Source organism: Podarcis melisellensis, assembly GCF_964234715.1.
Source record: "Podarcis melisellensis genome assembly, chromosome: 16".
Taxonomy (NCBI): domain Eukaryota; kingdom Metazoa; phylum Chordata; class Lepidosauria; order Squamata; family Lacertidae; genus Podarcis; species Podarcis melisellensis.
Window position 1 is genome coordinate 30,764,215 of NC_138533.1, and position 22,310 is coordinate 30,786,524.

At 45.5% G+C, this 22,310-nt stretch overlaps 1 protein-coding gene across 11 annotated transcripts in view; it reads right to left on the reverse strand.

Annotated features, from left to right (window-relative positions):
• The window catches only part of ARVCF (ARVCF delta catenin family member), a 601,392-nt gene extending 584,065 nt beyond the window's left edge, over positions 1 to 17,327 (reverse strand). For 4 of the 11 annotated variants that reach the window (XM_081893282.1, XM_081893281.1, XM_081893283.1 and 1 more), the window contains exon 1: positions 16,934 to 17,326. The gene's annotated coding sequence lies outside the window, so the exon portion shown is untranslated. Of the gene's footprint in view, positions 1 to 16,933 lie in introns of all 11 variants that reach the window. The other 7 variants (XM_081893286.1, XM_081893284.1, XM_081893285.1 and 4 more) reach the window with 4 other exon arrangements.
• Positions 17,328 to 22,310: the final 4,983 nt, after the last annotated feature.

Below are 22,310 nucleotides of genomic sequence, written 5' to 3' on the forward strand. Positions count from 1 at the left end.
GTGCGGCTCTGCTACACCTTGAGATGCTATCATCCTTCCTTAATATTTAAGAGACGCAGGTATCTGTCCAAAGTAAAACATTTCGTCGTATAAATCAAAAGTAACAAAGCAATCTTTTTTGCAGGGGGGAGAGAAGAGGAGACATAATTTTGAGATCAATACCACCAAAAAAAATGCATTCCTGGTAGTGGTTATTATTCCGGCAGGCATGTTATTGATTATGGTTATAATAGTCTCAACCTCAGCCGCTGTCAATAACTCACTTCTTGTGTTGTCGCACTGTATTAAAGTAGAAGGGGAGTTTTTTTTCTAAAAAATGAAGTTATGCCATGATGACAGGACAGGAAGCAGAACGCTGCCAGTTTCAGGCAAGATTCATCTTCAATACTCCACTTGACATTACACTGAGAAAATAAAGTCAGATATTGTACTCATCCAGCCAGAGGGAAAGCCTTACAACTGAAACACAGCGGAAAGCTTTTAAATTTATGACCCTTATCTACAGTAAAATTATTTTAACACCTCTCTGTGTGCATATTACTGACATACCGGCAGAATGTGGCACAGAACAAATCTATTCAATGACAATATATCAAGGATGGGTAGAGTCAGCCCACTTTCGCCTTCAAGACCTAAAAAAATTTGGGCTCAATACATAGCAGTAAGATGGGCAACTAGCTGCTGAGAGTGCGAATCTGGACTTCTGGTCCTCAGTTGATGGGACAGCACAGCTGAAACACAGGGATGGGGAACATCTCCAGATGTTGTTGGACTCCAAGCACAGCGAGTGTGGCCAACAACTGGACTTCTGGCCCAGATAGCACAGCCAACGGTAAAGGATGGCATACTGTCCAACCTTTCCAATTCAAAACCCAGGACACGCTCCCAGACGAGTCACGTGACCCAGGGTGAGGTGTCACATGGCACTCAAGATGGCTGCCACAATCGTGCACAGAAAAATAAGATGTTCCATTTTCCCCAGGACACTTGGCAGGTTATGAGATGGTGGGAAGTGTAGTCCAGCGCATCTGGAAGGCTGCAGGTCCCCCAACCTTTCATACAGTAACATGCTCCCCTGTGCGGAAAAGCAACCAAATTCAAGATTCATCAGTATGGACTTGATGACTTCATGGAACTTTATAGCATTGCTTGATATAGCAGTTCACCTGCAAGGCTTCTAGTGTGCTTAGGATGTTGGAATTGCTTAGGGGGAGTTGTTGATTTTAATTTTTGCATCTTTATTTTCAGATCTTGTTAAGTTATAATTCATAAGACTGGACTGAACATAAGACTAGAAAAAGAGAGAAACTGAAATTGGCAGAACTGACCATCCCTAGGTGAACTTAGTAGACTCCAAACAGCCTAGGCCAGTGGTGGCCAAACTTGGCCCTCTAGCTGTTTCTGGACTACAACTCCCATCATCCTTACCGAACAGGACCAGTGGTCAGGGATGTTGGAAATTGTAGTCCCAAAACAGCTGGAGGGCCATGTTTGGCCACCACTGGCCTAGGATAAACAAAATCCCCTCCTCGACTCTCCCAGCCCTTCCAACCCAGTGTTCCATCAGTCTGAATGCTCAAAGAGCCTTTTCAAAACATCCCTAACTGAACACGCTCACCTGCGTGACAAGTCACCATTTATCCGGCGGCGGCAGACACCGCTGTTTAATCATGCTGCGTTTTAAGTCCACCCGCCATAACGATAATCTAATTATAATCTAGACGAGCTGTTTTAGTGCTGTCTAGGATGAGATTAATTCTGTGGACCCAACCTCAGCGATCAAAACAGCAAAATAAAATGGAAAGGTGGGGGGGGGGGGAATTGGCAATGGGCGGGGGGAGCCAGGCACTTTATCACTGCATAACCTGGATGAAAACAGGTTTTGCTTAACTATAATGAGTAAAATGCAATGGAGGCGTGACAATGATATGCTCTCAAGTCATGCGTGACCAAAATTATGCTGCCATAAGAGCTGACGAACAAAGTGTTAAAACAAATAATTCAGCGATTTGCCGGGGGGGTACTGGGTTTAGCTCACTTGTTCAACTGCGAAACAAATGAAATTACATAGCAGTATTATTGCAGCGATAAGAGAATGTATATTTCATTTTCCACACACACACACACACATCCCTTTGCCATACAAAGAACTGCTTTCATTGTGTCCTTATAGTGAAGAGAGCACAGAGAGAGAAGGAATGTGTTTTTGTACTCCCTCTAAACCTCATCAAAAGGTTTCAAAACTAATCACCAGGACCTTACTACCCTTTTGCCAAACTAGACCCGAGGCTTGCTTTTTGGCAAAGGATTATCCTTCATACTGGTCTTTTTTCCCCCTCTCCCCCTTTCTCAAAAAAGGCATTCAATCTCTCCTAATTCGCTGCTGTGGAAAAACTGAATATAACATGGGAGATCTTTCCACAACCGAAAGGCTAGCTGAGCCTCCTTCCAATTAGGAGACTCACAATAGATTTGATCAGAAGTGTGTGCGCGCGCTTTGAACTACAAGCTCGATCTCAACCGCTCCGCATCAGTTTCCCCCCCTATTAACCTCATGCTTAAAAATAGCTTAACAGATGCTCACTTCGTTTAAACAAAACTTTTTCCTTTTTCTCTTTTTTTTGCAATGCTCAGAGGCTAAAGTGTGGACAACATCTGCCTCCCTAATCATCCACCACACAAACAGTTTTTTGCTGGAGTATTGAGAAAGCCAGATTTCATTTACACAGCTTTTCTATTTAAAAGGATTAGGGGGAAAAAGTCATGGAGATAAGTCCATTGACAAGCCATAAGCTGCAACAGTTACAAATGGAACTCTGGCCGTTGTTCGGAGGCAGGATAGTGAAATATCATCTTCGAAACCTGCTTGCATGAGCTTGAGGGGTGCAGGGAGAGGAAATGTGTGGCCCTCTGTACATGGTTACTCCCATCACTCCTTACCTTGGACCACACTGCAAGAAATGATGGGCGCTGGCGCTTAGCAACATCTGGGGAGCAACGGGGTCCTAGAGCAGTGTTTTTCAACCTTTTTTTGGGCAAAGGCACACTTGTTTCATGAAAAAAATTACGAGGCACACCACCATTAGAAAATGTTAAAAAATTTAACTCTGTGCCTATATTGACTATATATAAAGTAATTCTCTTGAATAGGAATCAAATAAACACAAAGAAAGTACTTTATAATTACTTTATTATGAAACAGCAAGTAAACAGAAATATGAAAAATTATAAAATATTTATTTTAAAATCTTTCGAATTTTTCAATTTTTCCCACGGCACACCAGGGAACATCTCGCGGCACACTAGTGTGCCGCGGAACAGTGATTGAAAAACACTGTCCTAGAGCATTCTAGGATGTTTGCAAGAGAAGAATAAACCCCCTCTTGCAAGAGAAGTTTGCAAGAGAAGTTTGCAAGAGAAGAATAAACCCCCTCTGAATTTCTTCCTTTAAAAGAGGTACCGTGTTTTTCGCTCTATAGGTAGCACCTGACCATAGGACGCACCTAGTTTTAGAGCGGGAGAACAAGAAAAAAAAATCTCTCCCTCTCTGCGCGGCGCCCCTTCAGCAAAGTGGCAGGAGAAACGGAGCCCCTTCCATTTTTCCTCCCGCTTCGCTGAAGGGGCCGCTGCGCAGAGAGGGAAAGCTGTGCAGCACCTCTCCAGCGAAGCGAAGCCAGGAGATCAAGAGGGATCGGTGCACACTGATCCCTCTTGCTCTCCTGGCTTCAGCGAAAGCAACGCAAAGCCTCCGGAGTGCAGCGGGAGCGCTCCCACTGCGCTTCAGAGGCTTCACGTTGCTATCGCTGAAGCCATGGAGCCTGCATTCACTCCATAAGACGCACACACATTTCCCCTTAATTTTTGGAGGGGAAAAAGTATGTCTTATAGAGTGAAAAATATGGTAGATGGGAAAACACCATTTGAAAGCAAGTGTAGAGGACAGAGGTGCCTGGCGTTCTCTGGTCCATGGGGTCACGAAGAGTTGGACACGACTAAACGACTAAACAACAACAAGTGGTGTGGTTCTAGGCTGCAGAACCAGGACCTGGGAGACCAGGGTTCAAATGCCCACTCTGCCATGATGAAGTTCACCAGGTAACTTTGAGCCACCTAGAGATCTTAGATGGACCTGCTTCACAGGATTGTTTCAAGGAAAAAACAAGGGAGGGAGAGCCATGGACCTGAGTTGTTTGAAGAAAAGGATATAAACGTGTCATAAATCAATGGCTTTGCCTTCAGGCACAGTATAGGAGAGCTGGTTATGTCCTCCACTGCTCAGAAATATTCTAAGAAAAGATAGCTCAGTCAGTAAAGCAGGAGACACTTAATCTCAAGGTTGTAGGTTTGAGCCCCATGTTGGGTAAAACATTTCTGCATTGTAGGAAATTGGACTAGATGACCCTTGTAGTCTCTTCCAACTCTACAATTAAAGATTTTATTATTCTCTTGTTGAACTTTTTTTATTATTATTACTACTACTATTATTATTATACCACCCTTTATCAAAAGATCTCAGAGTGGTATACAAGAAGAACACATTTTATGGAGCAAAATAATAAAAAGCACCATAACAATCAGCACGATTTAAATAATAATCGTAATAACATTCCCTCCCCTCACAGCTTTAACAGGCCATATATTATTTAATGGCCAAAGGCCTGGGTACAGAGGAATGTTTTTGCCTGGCACCTAAAGATATGGAATGAAAGTGCCAGGTGAGTCTCTCTGGAGAGAGAATTCCACAGACAGGGAGCCACCCTCCAAACCTCTCAGGGGTAGGGGACATAAAGAAGGGCCTTGGATGACAAACGCAGGGTCCGGGTCGGTTCGTATGATGGGAGACGGTCCTTAAGGTATTGAGGTCCTCACCTTTAAAGGAGGAGGGGATACTAGCTGCATATGTGGTACTCGTATGTTTGGTTCAATTAAGGAGTCTTAAGCCCTCCAGACCTTGCTGAATGGCAGCTGCCATCAGCCCAGGCAAGAATGGCCTAGAGTTAGAGATCATGGGAATCACGATTCAGCAAGATCTGGAAGATCACAGGTTCCCCGTGCCTGATTTAAGAGATCCCCACACATACTCATACAGTAAAGCCACTGGTTTTCTCTCACACGAGGCCAACAACCACTGGATGAGAATAATAAAATTCAAAACAGCAAACAAAGCTGTTTTACATTGGGTCGGACTGTTTGACCCACCTAGCCTCCGGCAACCCAGTTGGTCCTCAGTACTGAGATTGAACTTGCAACCTTCTCCATGCAAAAATGGCCTCTGTCAGTTCCTCCCCTCACCATGCCCACTGAGATTGGGGGTGTTTTGTACCCATCCCATAACAGAAGTATGATTATATTACTACATTTTCTCCGCACCAAATTCCCCACTGCCAAAACTCAAGATAATTATAATTTAATTACTAAGAGGGCGCTAAGTTACAGGGAACCAGGCAGAGGGCCTTCTCGGTAGTGGCGCCCTCCCTGTGGAACGCCCTCCCATCAGATGTCAAGGAAATAAACAACTGCCTGACATTTAGAAGACATCTGAAGGCCGCCCTGTTTAGGGAAGCTTTTAATGTTTGATGTATTACAGTATTTTAATATTTTTTTTGGAAGCTGCCCAGAGTGGCTGGGGAGGCCCAGCCAGATGGGCGGGGTATAAATAATATATTATTATTATTATTATTATTATTATTATTATTATTATTATTATTATGAAATTGTAACCCATTCTAGTGGAGCCTGCAACAAAATGTTGCAGCATGTAGTTTCGGGAGTCAGCCATGGCCTCTGTTCTATTTCACTCCAGTTTTTTTTTCCAGGGGAGGGCTTTCCTCTCAACAGTTAGCCAGCATTCCAAGATCACTTCCTTAATCCCCCCACAAAAAGTATTTTCATTTTCTGAAAACCGTGGTGTTCTCCTCTACCCATGACAGCAACAGAGAATGCTTGTGACACGCTTCCCAAGGATGTACATAGTCTGAGTTGGAATATAATTTATTCTCAGAGGCATGGAACATACAAAAACGTATTTTTTTTTCAAGAATATTTATTAAAGTTTTCAATAATAATACAATAAAAATCAAAAAGAAAAAAGAAAAAAATAACAAAAATACAAAAATAAAAATAATTAAAAACACATAAAGTTTCCATTACTTATTTTTCATTAACTTGTTTCCCAGACCTCCTCATACCTCCCCTTTTTTTGTATTCCAATTCAAATTATTAGTTCAGCAAATCCTTATCAATAAATTTTAACCTATTTCTAAACCTTTTTTTTCCCATATTCTCTTAAAAGCATTACAGCTGGAAACCACTTAATTTCTATCCGACATCATTCTAACATTCATTAATTTTGCAATATTTCTGTAGATAGTCTTTAAATTTCTTCCAATCCAAATTGTATTTCCTATCATTGTTTCCTTTTCTGATGAGCTGAGAGCTTGCCCATCCAGACTCAGTCATCACCACAACTGCCTGGCATACTATAGTATTAATTGTCACTATTTCTGATTATTGTCTGGCTCAGTTCAAACACAATAGCCAGCCAAATAAACCAAGAGTTGGGCCCACTTGTTCCAATTTCCGCTCTCTTCTTTGTGTGGAAATTCAATTATTTCCAGGTTTTTTAAAGCACTAGAAACCTTGTATAACACCACCGCCAGATCTTAGCTCAACATCTTCATTACTAAGCAAAGCAAATCAGAGTTTCTTGGTTTAACTAAGGTTTAGCAAAAACTGTGAAGTCTTAAAGGGAAGGGAGGCTGCCATGTTCACAGCACTCATTTTCTCTCAAATAAACTAGGGTTGTTACAAATGAACCAGGCCTCTTAGGTTTTGCAATCGAGGATTGTAGATCTGAGCTGCGATGTCCAAGGATGCGCACACAACAGTTTCCCCCTTAATTATCAAGTTGGTCCAAATTAATTAATTATCAGCTTGGTACAAATATGCTTGCATTATGCACCAGTAAATATTAATGGTAAAGGGACCCCTGACAGTTAAGTCCAGTCACAGACGACTCTGGGGTTGTGGTGCTCATCTCGCTTTACTGGCTGAGGGAGCTGGTGTTTGTCCGCAGACACCGTCTGGGTCATGTGGCCAGCATGACTAAGCCGCTTCTGGCAAACCAAAGCAGCGCACGGAAACACTGCTTACCTTCCCGCCGGAGTGGTACCTATTTATCTACTTGCACTTTGTGCTTTCAAACTGCTAGGTTGGCAGGAGCTCGGACCGAACAACAGGAGCTCACCCCGTCTTGGGGATTCAAACCGCCAACCTTCTGATCAGCAAGTCCTAGGCTCAGTGGCTTAGACCACAGCGCCACCCGCGTCCCTCCATAAATATTAGACCTCATCTCTCCCCTCCCACCCCCACCCCCCGTTAGTATGGTGAAATGAGCATCCTTTGACAAGTTTTGCTACAGCTTTGCCTGTACACAGCACTGATTGGCCAACAGTTGTAGCCCGCCCTCCCTCATACCCAGAGCGGATTACAGCAACAAGATTATGCTTTTTAAAAAAAGTTGCAGCATGAATTTTCATGAGTTTTATCTGCTCATTTGGCATCTTATTTTTATATTACATTTTATTACATATTAAAAAGCATAACCCACTTTTGTAGAAGGGAGGATTATTGCCAATCACCTGCAGAACCATTTCACCTCATGCTCAGTCCTGGAAGCGAATAAGTACTCAAGTCAATAACATGGTGGGTATATTTCTATTTCTTATTTATCTCCTATTACAACAGGCCCACCACTCCCACATCAGCCTCAGTTCCCAATAGCAAAAACAAAATGTTTACACACACACACAGCGAGAGAGAGAGAGAGAGAGAAGAAAAAAGAAAGAAAGAAGGATGAGGTGTTTTTGAGGAAGGAGATGAACATTTGAAAAAGCTACAGAGAAAGGTAGGAAGTGACAAGGAAAGTAAGTAAGATTCAAAAGAGGATAAAAACACAAGGTGTGACTGGAAAGTTCAGTGAATGGTCACAGAAATTGGACAGCAGGAAATATTTGGACATACAATCGGCATTGGAAACCCATGAAATGCTCACAGTTGTGTATGGAGATGAAGCTGTAACTCAAAAGACAGCGTATGAGTGGTTTAAGCATTTCCGTGAAGGACGGCAAACCATCGAAGATGACCCTCGTCTGGTAGACCGTTGACAAACAGAATGGCGGCAAACATCAACAGAGTTTGCGAGTTATTGCTGTGGGATCGACATTTGTCCGTCTGAATGATGGCAGAAGAAGTGGATATTCCACGTGGAATCCTTACTGAGGTTACTGAATTGTCCCACCCTCCATATTCTCCCAATCTGACCCCACCGGATTTCTTTCTTTTTCCAAAACTGAACTCTGCACTGGAAGGGCACAGATTTTCCAACATTTCACACATCCAAGCTGCTGTGACGAGGGAACTGAAAGCAGTGCAAAAAGAGGACTTCCCCAGAAGCTTCCAACAGTTCTACAAACATTGTCAATGGTGCATTGTATCAGAGGGGGCCTCCTTTGAAGGCCGGTAAGGCATGTATGTTCAAATATTTCTCGCTGTCCGATTTCTGTGACCATTCACCGAACTTTCTGGTCACACCTTGTAGAAAGCAGACTTGAACAAGGCATTCATCTTCGTAGAAAGAAGAAGTCTAGATCCACCGCTGGAGATTTTACTGGCACTTCCAGCCTAAAATTGAACTGGTTCTCCCGCCATGACAAGACAGGCTCTGTTGCAGGATTGACGGTCAAGAGGGGGAGGAAGCCACGGTTTTGTTATCATATTTGACTCTGCATTTGATCTGGCAGAACCCCCTGAAAAGATTGATGTCGGAGCAACAGGTCTGAGAAAGCTAATGAGAGGACGCTGAGACTGTATTTTATGGAAATGTTGAAATGGCATCTGCCATCTGAATACGACTTTTGGATTAATGTGAAAATCCACACAGGACTATAACAATGTTCATTTCAACTTGCTTGTGGAGACTTTCAGAGGTTATAAAGAAAGGAAAAAAATACGATAACAACAAGAAAATTGAAAGATGATTTGTAAAGGAAAACAACAAAGAGATGAATGGACAGAACACATCAAAGCAGCAGAAATAAGATGATTGGACCCTTTCTGAGCTCAACAAAAATTTAAAATTTGGTTTTGTAATTTGGAACTAATGTGCGGAATTGGACAAATTAACTGGGAAAATCAGATATACTAAAGACCAAAAGTTCATCAAGGACTGGGGAAAATTGGTGGATTATCTGAAAAACATATGTGGTATAAACACAATGTTAGTGGGATTTCAAGAGGCACTGTAAAAAATCAAATAAGTATTGTTTATTAAAAATAATGGGATTAAGGAGGAATAATGGCAATATAAAAAAGGGAATGCGTATTAAAGATATAAAAATGGATGACTGTCAGAGACGCTGAAGGAAGTTCAAAACAGACACAATTTGTTGTACAATATTCAGGTTAAAATGTATAACTGGATGAAAATTAATAAAATTTATTGAAAAAAATAATAATAATGTGATTTGATTGGTTTGTTAATAAAAATTATTTTTTAAAAAAAACTGAACTGGTTCTCCCATTCTAACTTCTATTCAAGGTATAGAGAGTTTTCATGAGAGAAATGCAAGGGCTGGAACCACAAACCTCCGCCCTCACTGAAAATCATAGCTAACAGAGGCTTTCAATTTTTACTCGAAGTTCAGGCCTTGCATCGCTTCCTTCTCTCTAGGGTTAAATTTGCAAAGAAGAATAAATTAGTCCTCAAGGATAGAAGAAGATTTTTGTTAAGTCTGCATTTTTATGCAGACTTTTTTAATCTAATTCGCATCTCCTGGACCAGTTCACAATTGGAATGTAATTATCTTTCCGATTCTGCATGACACAGCCCTTGGCTCATGGAAAGAAAATGCCGTTGTAGCCCAGTGCATCGACAAACATTATTTTAGGAATAAAATGTTTTAGAAATATGTACAGCGGGATATTTAAATAGGTATTCTAACAATTTTTTCGTACTGGCTTTTAAAGTCACAGATTAATGTGCTAATGAGGCTCAACAGACATCTGCGTCTGTGAAATTGCTATGGATACTAATCTATCCATCCTTCGGTCCACTTTGAATTCCTGTTTTGAAAGAAAAGCAGGGCGCAATATAAATAATGCAAACTTGCAAGTTTATATATATTTTTTCAGGTACTGATAACTCTCAGCAGTCGGTGTCAAGCATAGGTGAAATAGAATTGACGGTGCAGGCGAGAGAGAAATTAGGCAAAAGATAGTGCTTTGTTGAATCCTAGGGGCAAAGAAGTCTCTGAATACCCGTTGCAAATGGGGAGAGTGATGTTATGTTCGGGTCCTGCTTGCAGAATTCCCATATGCTTCCCGTTGGCCACTGTGAAAACAGAAGGGATGTGGGGCTGATCCCACCCGCTGCCTTTGGAAGCCTTGCAAGTTGTTGCAGGAGAAGAACTGTCAGCAAACATTACATGACAGGTGTTCCTGGGGCCAAGGTGAAACTATGCAGCTCCCTTGCTATTTCTCTTGCTGCCAGGAGGTGTGATGCTATAATGTAGCCTTGTTATATTTATAACACCGAAATGTTGTTTTTTCTTTCAGTGCTGTATTTGATATTATGTTGGTGGTTCATTACATCGTTACAAAATCGCACTTGCAACAGCAGGTTCTGAGGTGTTCTCCTTTTTTCTGTTGTTGTTCTAAGCCGCTTTGAGTGGGATTCTTTTTCTTGGAAAGGTAGCACAGTCATACCTCGGAAGTTGAACAGAATCCATTCCAGAAGTCCGTTTGACTTCCAAAATGTTCGGAAAACAAAGCACAGCTTCTGATTAGCTGCAGGAAGCTCCTGCAGCCAATCAGAAGGCACGGAAACTCTGTCAGACATTTGGCTTCCAAAAAATAGTTCGCAAACCGAAACACTCGATTCCGGGTTTGCAGCGTTCGGGAGCCAAAACGTTTGAGAACTAAGCTGTTTGAAAACCAAGGCACGACTATATGCAAATAAACTGATGGTGACGATCCAGCAGAGCTCATATTGGGTTCTTATAAAACCCTACACTCCATGTGACATGTTATATGCAATTTTGGGGGGTGAGAATGGTCACTTCCACATCAGGACACCAGATAATGATAGCCTGGAAGACAGCCCATATAGTAAAACTAACTAACAATGCACAGGTGATGGAAAGCAGGCAACTTGAGGATGCACTTATTGAAAACCTGGAGCAGGTGGGTCATGTATTTGTGTTAAGTGGCATCAGGGAAGAAATTTGATTTGAATAACTTTTCAGTGATTCGGTTCACATTCAGTCAACCTAAGCCATTCACACTTTCTGAAAAACAATACATAAACAAAACACAGCCCAGGCATCAGAGTAGTGGAAGCTGGTGCATTAAGGCAAATCGGACACTGCCCTACCAGCCTCAGTCTGTCCTCAAGCAGCCCCCACCTGCCTGACTTTTTACTTACAACCATCCCAGGGAGTTGGTCCTGGCTATCAGTTTCCTCTCCTTTACTTACAACCATCCCAGGGAGTTGGTCCTGGCTATCAGTTTCCTCTCCTTAGTGTTGCCCTTGTAGGACTCGGAAGAGAGGAAGATGGGGACAAGGTCAGAATTAGGTGGCTCTACCTGGCTGTGTGTATGGGACACGGGTGGCGCTGTGGGTTAAACCACAGAGCCTAGGACTTGCCAATCAGAAGGTCGGTGGTTCAAATCCCCGTGACAGGGTGAACTCCCATTGTTCGGTCCCTGCTCCTGCCAACCTAGCAGTTCGAAAGCACGTCAAATTGCAAGTAGATAAATAGGTACTGCTCCGGCGGGAAGGTAAACAGCGTTTCCATGCACTGCTCTGGTTCGCCAGAAGCGGCTTAGTCATGCCGGCTACATGATCCAGAAGCTGTACGCCAGCTCCCTCAACCAGTAAAGCGAGATGAGCGCCACAACCCCAGAGTCGTCAGCAACTGGACTTAATGGTCAGGGGTCCATTTACCTTTAAGTCTCTTGGAACAAATAGGAACTTGCTGGGATCAGACGGGGCAGGGAACGAGGGAAGAAGGAAATGAAATAAAAAAGCATTGCTTGGCAGAATATTTATCTAGCTATAACACGTTGACTCATGCTCATTGGGGCTTACTCCCAGGTTCAGGGGATTGCAACTGGTTTAAAGCCAAACTAGATGAGTGCCGCAACTCCAGAGTCGGCCACAACTGGACCTAATGGTCAGGGGTCCCTTTACCCTTTACCTTTTTACCTGGCTGTGTAGTACCACCTGCTCTTTGGGCTCCCTGCCTACTGCCCCAACCGTCCCAATGATCATCATCAGCTGCTGGATTTGGGTCTCATGCCGGGCTATCCCAAGACATGTTGGTGCCTAAGGCAAAGAACCAAGATGGCGCCCCTCCTCATTCCATGTGTAGAAGCTGAATCCTACTTCAACACTAGTGAATTGAATAGCATCCTGCACAACACACAAGGCAGCAAGCCAGATTAGGGAGCTCAGTAAAGGCTAAGAGGCAACAGAAAGAAATGGCTGGTGGGAGGGACCTCAGAAAGGAACAACCTGGGGGAATGAAGTAAATAGAAAACTAGACAGAGAGGAGGGGCAGTAACTGATTGCAAAAGAGATTACAATAACCAATGGCCTAAGTGTTGTCACACTACACTTCAGTTCAAAAGGGAGAAACAAACCCCAGCGTTTTTTCCCCCTCCATAGCTATAAAAGGGATTTCTTTACAGCATCCATGTCAATGATTTATACCCACACAATAAAATATTAAGAGCAGCATATTATAGATCCGATGTTACAACAGCTCTAACGAGTTTCCTGATAGATTCCCCCCCCCCTCATTTCCGAAGTTATATATACCCTCCAGAGGCATTTGCAATGCTCTTGCAAATTGCACTGAAGAAAATAAGATGCACCAGCTCAGATTCCCATAACTGTGATATGTCTGCATACACATGATGGCCTAGATAAATGTCAAGAGGTGTATTATTGTTTCTTTAAGTAGAGTTATGACAGAATATGTAGTGCTCACCAATATGCAAAAGGGAAGAATCTGGTGCTGATACAAAGCTATCCTGTGTGTGTGTGCACTCACATAGAGACAGCAACACCGCATTTTGCTAACTTTGTGCCATTCCTTCCAACAAAGAGCCAAATCCATTTTTAGAACCCTTTGCAAGGGAATCCCAAATGACCAAATGAAAGCCAACAGCAGCCAGCACTTTCAGCCCAATAACTGAACTAGTTATTGATATTACCAACAACTACTGGGAGAGAAAACCAAATTTTTGTTTGATAAAGGAACGCACTGATAATAAATTCACCAGTATCCAGTAAATGCAGCTGTGCTTCCTGTTTTCTGATGCTGGCCCAAAATAGAAGTATTTTGGAAAATGAGATAAAACTAACAAGAGGATATGATTTGCTGATAGATCCATTGGTCCCACTGTTTGCATATGTAAGGATATGTCCGCCTTACCAGTAGATATGAAACTGGTAATATACTTGCTGGCAACTGCCTATATAGCAACTTGTGTATATGTATTTTTAATCGACTAATAACAGACTGGGAGATAGACCATATAGTAAAGCTAACTAAGAATGCACAGGTGAGGGAAAGCAGGCAACTTGACAAGGCTATTATTGAAAACATGGAACAGGTGGGTCTTGTATTGGTGTTAACAAGTAGGGTTGGGGGAAGTAATCTGACTCTGATGACTTTTCAGTGATTCAGTTCACATTCCATCAACTTAAGTACAGTGGTACCTTGGGTTACAAACACCTTGGGTTACAAACACTTCGGCTTACAGACTCCGCTAACCCGGAAGTAGTACTTCAGGTTAAGAACTTTGCTTCACGATGAGAACAGAAATTGCACACTGATGGCATGGCGGCAGCGGGAGGCCCCATTAGCTAAAGTGGTTAAGAACGGTTTCAGGTTAAGAACAGACCTCCGGAACAAATTAAGTTCGCAACCAGAGGTACCACTATAATTGACACCTTCCAAAATGATACATGAAGCAAACACAGCCTAAGCTTTCCTTCCCTATGAACCACTTGAAAATTGCTGATTGTCTTCGCAAACCACTTAAAATTTTATGGCCTGTTGTAGCAGTTGTAATGCACTGTGCTAGATGCTGCACGGTTTTTATTTCTTATATTTTATTGTATATCGCAAATTACAACTCCGTAGATTCCAGATTGCAATGCATCAGAAACAGAAGAAGCAATACACATGCAATTAAGAAACCAATTATGGACATTTAATACGGGCATGACGGTGACCACCACAGTTTTGGAACCCCTGCATTATCAAGGTAACCTTCAGCAGTCAACCGATTCCATGAACCAAGTGGCGGCGAACCTCTGGCTTGGGGACCGACTGTACAATATGGCAGCCCATTCTTAAATTCAAGACACTGAACAGGGGTGCTGGCCTGAGTAGTGAGGCATGCTGGGAAATCACACCTCCTTCTGGGCCAAATGCAGTATTCCAGGCATCTCATTGCAGCCCTTGGGACTCTCCCCAGGCCACATCTCCTCTCCCAAGCTCTGCTCCATTACACTTGACTGCTTTTGCCTGGCTGGAATGTTTCCTTGAACTCAGATTAAGGAGGGGGGAGAAACAGGATTAAATTTGCATTTAAAGGCAAACCCACCTAATTCGCACTTGCCAAAACAATTAGCAAACAGAAACAAAGCAGTCCTTTGAGAAACCCACACTTCTGCCAGTTTCGCAAGGCAGCTCTCGAGAGCCAAGTGACGGCCACAAAAATGTGCATTAGTGCACATAAAATTGCATGCTTTTGTGAAACATGCACAGATGCATTACATATGAGGAAACTGCTTTGAAAGAAAAAAATGTGCATTAGGAGAAATTTGCACCAAACGGCGGATGAATTTTCATGAGGACTTTCCCTTTATTTTGAAAAAAATGAATCACAAACTTATATGGAAATATGGAGAACTGAATTGAAGAGGCAAAAACTGAGAAACTGAAACTGACAGATTCACCCATCCCTAGTTACTAGCCTCAAGTAATTGTCCAACCAAATATATTACATAGGAAACAGTTTTAAAAAAAAACAAAACAAAAAAACAGCAGCTGGTACATTTATGTTGGTTTGGTTTCCATGCTGTTGATTGTTTCCTGCTTGGCAGGGGGTTGGACTCGATGGCCCTGGAAACTCTATGATTCTATGATTATGTGTGTGTGTGTTTTTATATGAAAAAAACAATTTAATGAAAGAAAAGAACAAAAGCGGGGGTGGGGAATCACCAATATCTTCCAAGCCAGGATGCTTGAAAGAACATGAACTCTCTTGCATTCTTAAGCCTTACTTAGCCGGTTTGTTCGAGGAAAAAACAAGCAAACAATTTGCCTAATGAAGTACATCATATAAACATTTCATACATTTACGGAAACAGCGAGTGGAGGACAAACACCCAGCAATGCCCTGGCTCACAGCACAGACCTACTTTCTTCTAGGAAGGAACCAATCTTCCTAGTTTGCAAGTACCTGCTACCCTGCCATATGCTGTTTTAGATATACTTTTTACACACACACACAGCTCCGTACAGCAACACTGCTTCCCCCCTTGATTTGTGTGCCCTTGAGGGTTGTGTGGGAAAACAAACACTCAGCTTCGCCGTTCCTACAATTTTGTAAGTTTAGGAGTATCCATTCCAATCTCTCTGGAAACTCAAACTTGGCAACCCGCTTAAAGCCGAGACTGCAGCATGTCATCTTGGCTAAGATACAATCAGCAGATGTCAATATTCTGTCACTTGGGACTAGAACTCTCTCTCTCTTTAAAACGGCACAGAAATAAACCTTATCCTCGCTCCCTGGAAGAAAATACATATTTATCTGCAAGCAAGTCGCTGCTGTGACATATATAAGTGGCGCCTGGAAGCATCTCAAAAGCAGGGGGAGGGACAACGGGGGGGGGGGAGACTATGAGAGGCTCTGCAGTGTGAAGGGGAAAGGGGGGTGGGACCCACTGCGATGCTTGCTACCCAAAGCAGCTAAAAGGAATGTGCAACCCTGCACTCCTGTAGGCATGCTTACTCAGAAGTAAACCCCACTGTGCTCAGTGGGGCTTCCTCCCAGGGAAGCCTGCCCAGGGCTGCAGCTTTCTCCCCAGAGAATTAGCACATTGCAGACAGCCAAGTCTATTTATCCAATTTCATCACCATGGTGGCACTGATTTTGAAAAGGAAGGAGGAGGAGGAAGAAGCAGGAGTTCTCTCAAGTTCTTTGCAGCCCCAGGAAAGAATTCTTCAGGCAACAGAGGAAAGTTTAAGGGGCAAGCTAGTTTTTTAGCGGGGGGGGGACATAGGGTGCACAATCATCTACCTATTGGGGAGGGAAAGTGCAGCGTGGTTTAAGCCCTGGATCTGGACTGTTCACAATGCAAACCACGCAGAAGGGGGGGGGGGGAGGCGCCGATTTCCTACCCTGACAAGAGCAGAGGCTTCCTTTTGCAATGCAGCGTTCCCACACGGCACAATGCCGGTTTGTTTAGCCTTTTTTGCATATGCGTTTTTCCCCCCCTTTTCTTCCTTTAACCCATTCCCATAGCAATCCAGCACACGCGCTGCTCCCCCACCGCTCCGAAACAATGAGCGAGCACACGAAACGTGGGCGATTATCCTTAATATGATTAGCTTCTCCCCCCCCACACAAAAAAACCAACCACCCTTCCACATGGGGGAGGGGAAGGCGCCCACGAAGGCGCAACCTTTGTGGGCAAAACAAAGGTTAGCGTGGAAAGGAGGGCGGGGGGGGCGGTAAGGTGCGCACTCTCTTTGCACGAGATCAGATACACCCCCCACTCCACCCCCCCCAAAAAAAGATGCATGCTCGTGGTCTCCCTCCATCAGCACCCCAGTGACCCAGATCAGCTCACCATCTCGCCGCCTTCTGCTGCGTCTCCGCCTTCAGCTTGAGGATGATCATAGTCATGGGAGAGATTCCTCCTCGCTTCACACGATCGCAGAGGAGGCGGGCTGGGGGGAAGGAAGGGGGAGGAGCCGCCTTCAAATCAAATACTCAGCAATTGATCAGCAGAGCAAGAAGGTCAAAGCTTCACACGCGCGCACACGGCATCTCGCTCTCCTGCTTTGCGCCCTCGCTCTTGCCGGAGCTGCTGCAAAGGTGCCTCCTCCCCTTGCAGATTTCTCTCGCCTGGCTCTAGAGGAGGAGGAGGAGGAAGACAGACAGACACACAACACGCGCAGGAGGTGCATCAGGGACGAGCCGAATTGCCTCCCGTTCCCAGCTGCCCTCTCCCGGCCCTGCAAAGCTTTCCTCGTCTAGCCCAACAGCCTGGGCGCATCGGAGAGGGAGTCACACACAGCTGCCTCGCTGCCCGCAGAGGGAGCAAAATGGGAAGACGCCGACGACCCCACGAGCAGCGCCGAGAGGGAGGGAAAGTCTGGATCTCTTCTCTAGCCCTCCAAAGATAATTTTAATAGGCCAGCATGCACAGATCTTCATTATATTAAGAGGGGAGGTTTGAATTATTATTATTATTTTCCAAAATCCTGAGCTGCCATTCCCTGCACATTTTAGGGCGAAGGTGGCCGGGTTTTGGGAGCTTACTTGCAAGGCCACGTGCTTAGGATCGGGGATGCTACTTATCGTCCTCCCGACTTTTTTCTCCCCACTCGCCACAAACACAAAAGATCCCCTCCCCACAATAAAAAGGTTGTTGTTGTTGTTTTAGTTAGTTAGTTAGTTAGTTAGTTGATTTTCCGGCTTTCCTCCAAGGAAGGAGCTCGAGGTGGTGTCCATGGTTCTCTTTCCGCCTCCCTGTTCGTTTTACCCTCACACAACAACCCTGTGAGGTGGGTTAGGCTAAGAAACTGCCTGGCCCAAGGTCATCCAATGAGCTTCGTGGCTGGGAGGGGGCGATTTGAACCCTGGTGCGACGCTCTCCACAACTGCAAAACCGGGTACAATTTGAAACCAGTTTGGCTTTAAACCAGTTGCAATCCCCTGAACCTGGGAGTAAGCCCCAATGAGCACGAGTCAACGTGCTATAGCTAGATAAATATTCTGCCAAGCAATGCTTTTTTATTTCATTTCCTTCTTCCCTCGTCCCCTGCCCCGTCTGATCCCAGCAAGTTCCTATTTGTTCCAAGGGACTTAAAGGTAAATGGACCCCTGACCATTAAGTCCAGTTGCTGATGACTCTGGGGTTGTGGCGCTCATCTCGCTTTACTGGCTGAGGGAGCCAGCTTACAGTTTCCGGGTCATGTGGCCAGCATGACTTAAGCCACTTCTGGCGAACCAGAGCAGTGCACGGAAACGCCATTTACCTTCCCGCCGGAACAGTACCTATTTATCTACAGTTATCTAAACCACTGAGCCTAGGACTTGCCAGTCGGAAGCTCGGCAGTTTGAATCCCCAACGATGGGGTGAGCTCCCATTGCTCGGTCCCTCCTCCTGCCAACCTAGCAGTTCGAAAGCACACCCAAAAGTGCAAGTAGATAAATAGGTACTGCTCCAAAGGGAAGGTAAACGGCGTTTCCGTACACTGCTCTGGTTTCGCCAGAAGTGGCTTAGTCATGCTCGCCACATGACCAGCGGCGTAGCGTGGGTTGTCAGCACCCGGGGCAAGGCAAGTAATTTGCACCCCCTAACCCGGGGCAAGGCAAGTAATTTGCGCCCCTAACCCCTAACCTGCCGCCGCTGCCAGCTTCTTGCTGCTGCCTGGGCCGGGTATTCACAGTTCTACAAATCTTTGGCGCTGGCTTGCTCCATTAGTTTAACTTGGGGGGGGGGGTGAGAGAGAGATTGCAATCGTGCTATGTGCACCGAGAGGGGGGGCACGGTTGTAACGCAGTGGGGGGGGAGAGAAGAAGAGAAACTAGCAGGAGAACCTTGATTTCCCTCTGCAGCTCTGTGGGGAAGGAGGGCGCAGACTGGGCTCCTTCCTCGCCACAAGATCCCTCGGCTGGCCGGGCCCAGGCCCCGCGGGGCTCCTCCGCGCTCCCCTCCCCCGGCCGGCAGCCCCTGCAAAGGCTGCGGGTTCCGCTGCACCTCCGTCTCTCTTTCCACTGGTAGCGAGAGCGGGTGGGAGGCGGCCACCCGGGAGCCGGAAATGGGCGCCAAATAAGGAGAGCGGGGCGGGCCTGGATCCTGGCCTTGTTTGGCGCTTCCCCTCGGCCGGTCACCCAGCCAAGCCCGCGGCGGCGGCGAGGCGATGCCCGCGCAGGGGGGCGCCCACCCGCCCCAGCACCTGCCCGCTCCTCCCAAGGGGCCTCCTCTCCCTCCCGCCTCTTCGCAGCAGTCCTCGCGGGGCGGACAGGCTCGACTCTCCCCTCCCTCTTGCGCCCCATCCCGCGCCCGATCCTGGCCAGGCTCCGGCTCCGGACCTCCTTGCTGGCGCCTGCTGCTCCCCCTGGTCACCCAGCCCGACCCCTCCTCCCAAAGGAGCTGAGCCCCGAGGCTCTTCGGCGACTCTGGAGGTGGCGAGTGCGCCCCCCCAGATGTTGCGCCCGGTGCGGCCGGCACCCCTTGCACCCCCCACGCTACGCCACTGCACATGACCCTCAAAAACTGTCTGTGGACAAACGTCGGCTCCCTCTGCCAGTAAAGTGAGATGAGTGCCGCAACCCCAGAGTCGTTTGTGACCTGACTTAACTGTCAGGGGTCCTTTACCTTTACCTTTTTACATTCTGCATGTGCAAATGGTTTTAGATGCCTATTAGGTCCATAACTTACCAAAACAACAGTGACAATTTGTTGTTGACAAAGGACAGCTGGACATATAAAGGGCCCCATTACCCTCAGTAGCTTAGGGCCTCATCAAACCTAAATCCAGCTCTGGTCCTATGGAATTCCACGGGGGTTTACTTCCATGTAAGTAAAAGTTAGGCTCAACAGCCCCCACTCCACTGAACACCATGAGGCTCCTTCTTAAGTATTCTCACTTGCATTTGTGGCTTCAAGCAGAGGGAACCGCAGACAGACTCACCATCCCAGTTTTTACAGCTGTGTCTGTGGATTGGTTCTCTTATACCCAACGACCACCACCCGATTGGTGGGATCTGTCATGCCGCACGCCCTTGCGGCTGCTGCTCTCTTTGCGTTGGGTAATCCGATTGTCTGTCAAAGCAGTTTCAGTCAGTCGTGGCTCATTCTCTCTCTCCCTCTCCTCCCCACAACTCCGTATTCTAGGTCCCTGGATGGGCTTCCCCAGACACATTTTATCCTGTGTTTGTGCATCAGCTACAGAAGCTCCACTGGAACAGCTCACCATTCTGGGAAATGGGAAGAACAGCTAATAAACCCTGACTAAACCTCTCCAGAAAGGGTCATTTGATTTCACTAGACAATGAATCTTCTCATCCTCGCAGGAACTAGAGTCCATTTGTTGACATTTGCAGGCTTCCCAGGGAAAAATCCAGAGTAGGCATGTGACGCCTTGAATGGCATCAGAAGCTCAGCTAGGATGTGGGTTCAAACAGCTTTGTAATGTAGGCTGTCACCTTCCCTCTGCTTTCAAAAGGGGCAGCCACAAAAACAACACTGTGTGAGAGAGGGCACTGTTATTCCTATTGTACGGTTCAGGGACAGAGGCTGATGGTGCAATTTGTTCAAGCCTCTCTGGCCATCTGATGTATGTAGCCCTTTCTAGAAGTTATTTTCAATACTGGAAACAAATGTGTCAGGATCACTGCAATTGTCACGGCACAAACAGTCCTCACCTAAATGCTTAAAGGTAAAGGGACCCCTGACCATTAGGTCCAGTCGCGGACGACTCTGGGGTTGCGGCGCTCATCTCGCTTTATTGGCCGAGGGAGCTGGGATACAGCTTCTGGGTCATGTGGCCAGCATGACTAAGCCGCTTCTGGCGAACAAGAGCAGCGCACAGAAACACCGTTTACCTTCCTGCTGGGGCAGTACCTATTTATCTACTTGCACTTCATGCTTTCAAACTGCTAGGTTGGCAGGAGCATGGACCGAGCAATGGGAGGTCACCCCGTCGTGGGGATTTGAACCACCAACCTTCCGATCGGCAAGCCCTAGGCTCTGTGGTTTAACCCACAGCACCACCTGCGTCTCTCACCTAAATGCTTAGGGAGCTGCAAAATCACCTCCCTGCCCAAATACACTATTGAATATCACACATGTGTGTTTCCATTGTGGAAGTGCAACACTGGGAAATATATGATCCTCCCGATGCTATTGAACTCCAATTCCCATCAGCCGTGGCAAGCATGGCCAATGGCCAGGGATGATGGCAATTGTAGTCTAGCACCACCAGGAAAGTTACAGGGATTTCCATGCCTGCACTAGCGAGTACAGTGTGAAATTTGGTGGCATGGGCAGCATTGATGCTTATCAGTATCTGTGGCATCGTTGGTCAGAGATGGCACACACCCATTTCACCCCTTCCTATTCCATGCATGTGATGTAGTTGATGGTGATGATGATCATGGCCGGATTTAGGTATGATGAGGCCCTAAGCTACGGAAGGTAAAGGTATAGGGGCCCCTGACCATTAGGTCCAGTCGTGACTGACTCTGGGGTTGCAGCGCTCATCTCCCTTTATTCGCCGAGGAAGCCAGTGTACAGCTTCTGGGTCATGTGGCCAGCATGACTAAGCCGCTTCTGGTAAACCTTCCCGCTGGAGTGGTACCTATTTATCTACTTGCACTTTAATGTGCTTTCGAACTGCTAGGTTGGCAGGAGCAGGGACCGAGCAACGGGAGCTCACCCTGTCACGGGGATTCAAACTGCCAACCTTCTGATCGGCAAGCCCTAGGCTCTGTGGTTTAACCCACAGCACCACCCTTTATATGGGGCCCTTTATATGTCCAGCTGTCCTTTGTCAACAACAAATTGTTGGTGTTTTTTGTGTTGAATATATGCTATATGGTAATTTATGGACCTAATAGGTATCTAAAGCCATTTGCACATAACAAAATATGTATTTTATCAAAGTAATTGTTGAACTGAAATACAATTAATGAGCAAACCAGTGATATTTTAGGGAGCAGGTTAGCAGTCAGGGGCCATTACATACCACATAGGAGCCTACAAAACACTGTTGCTGTATGTAGGTTTTGTTTTATTTGTTTTTTTATCTTATATTTTGGAAATGTGCACCCAGGTTGTTTTTTTCCTTTAAATTTTCTGGGGGCCCCAAGAAAGTGGGGCCCTAAGCTATAGCTTGTTTAGCTTATACATAAATCCAGCACTGATTAATGATTATAGCTAAGGTAACTTAAAAAAATAATAATACAACTTTCATTTACAACATCCTTGCTGT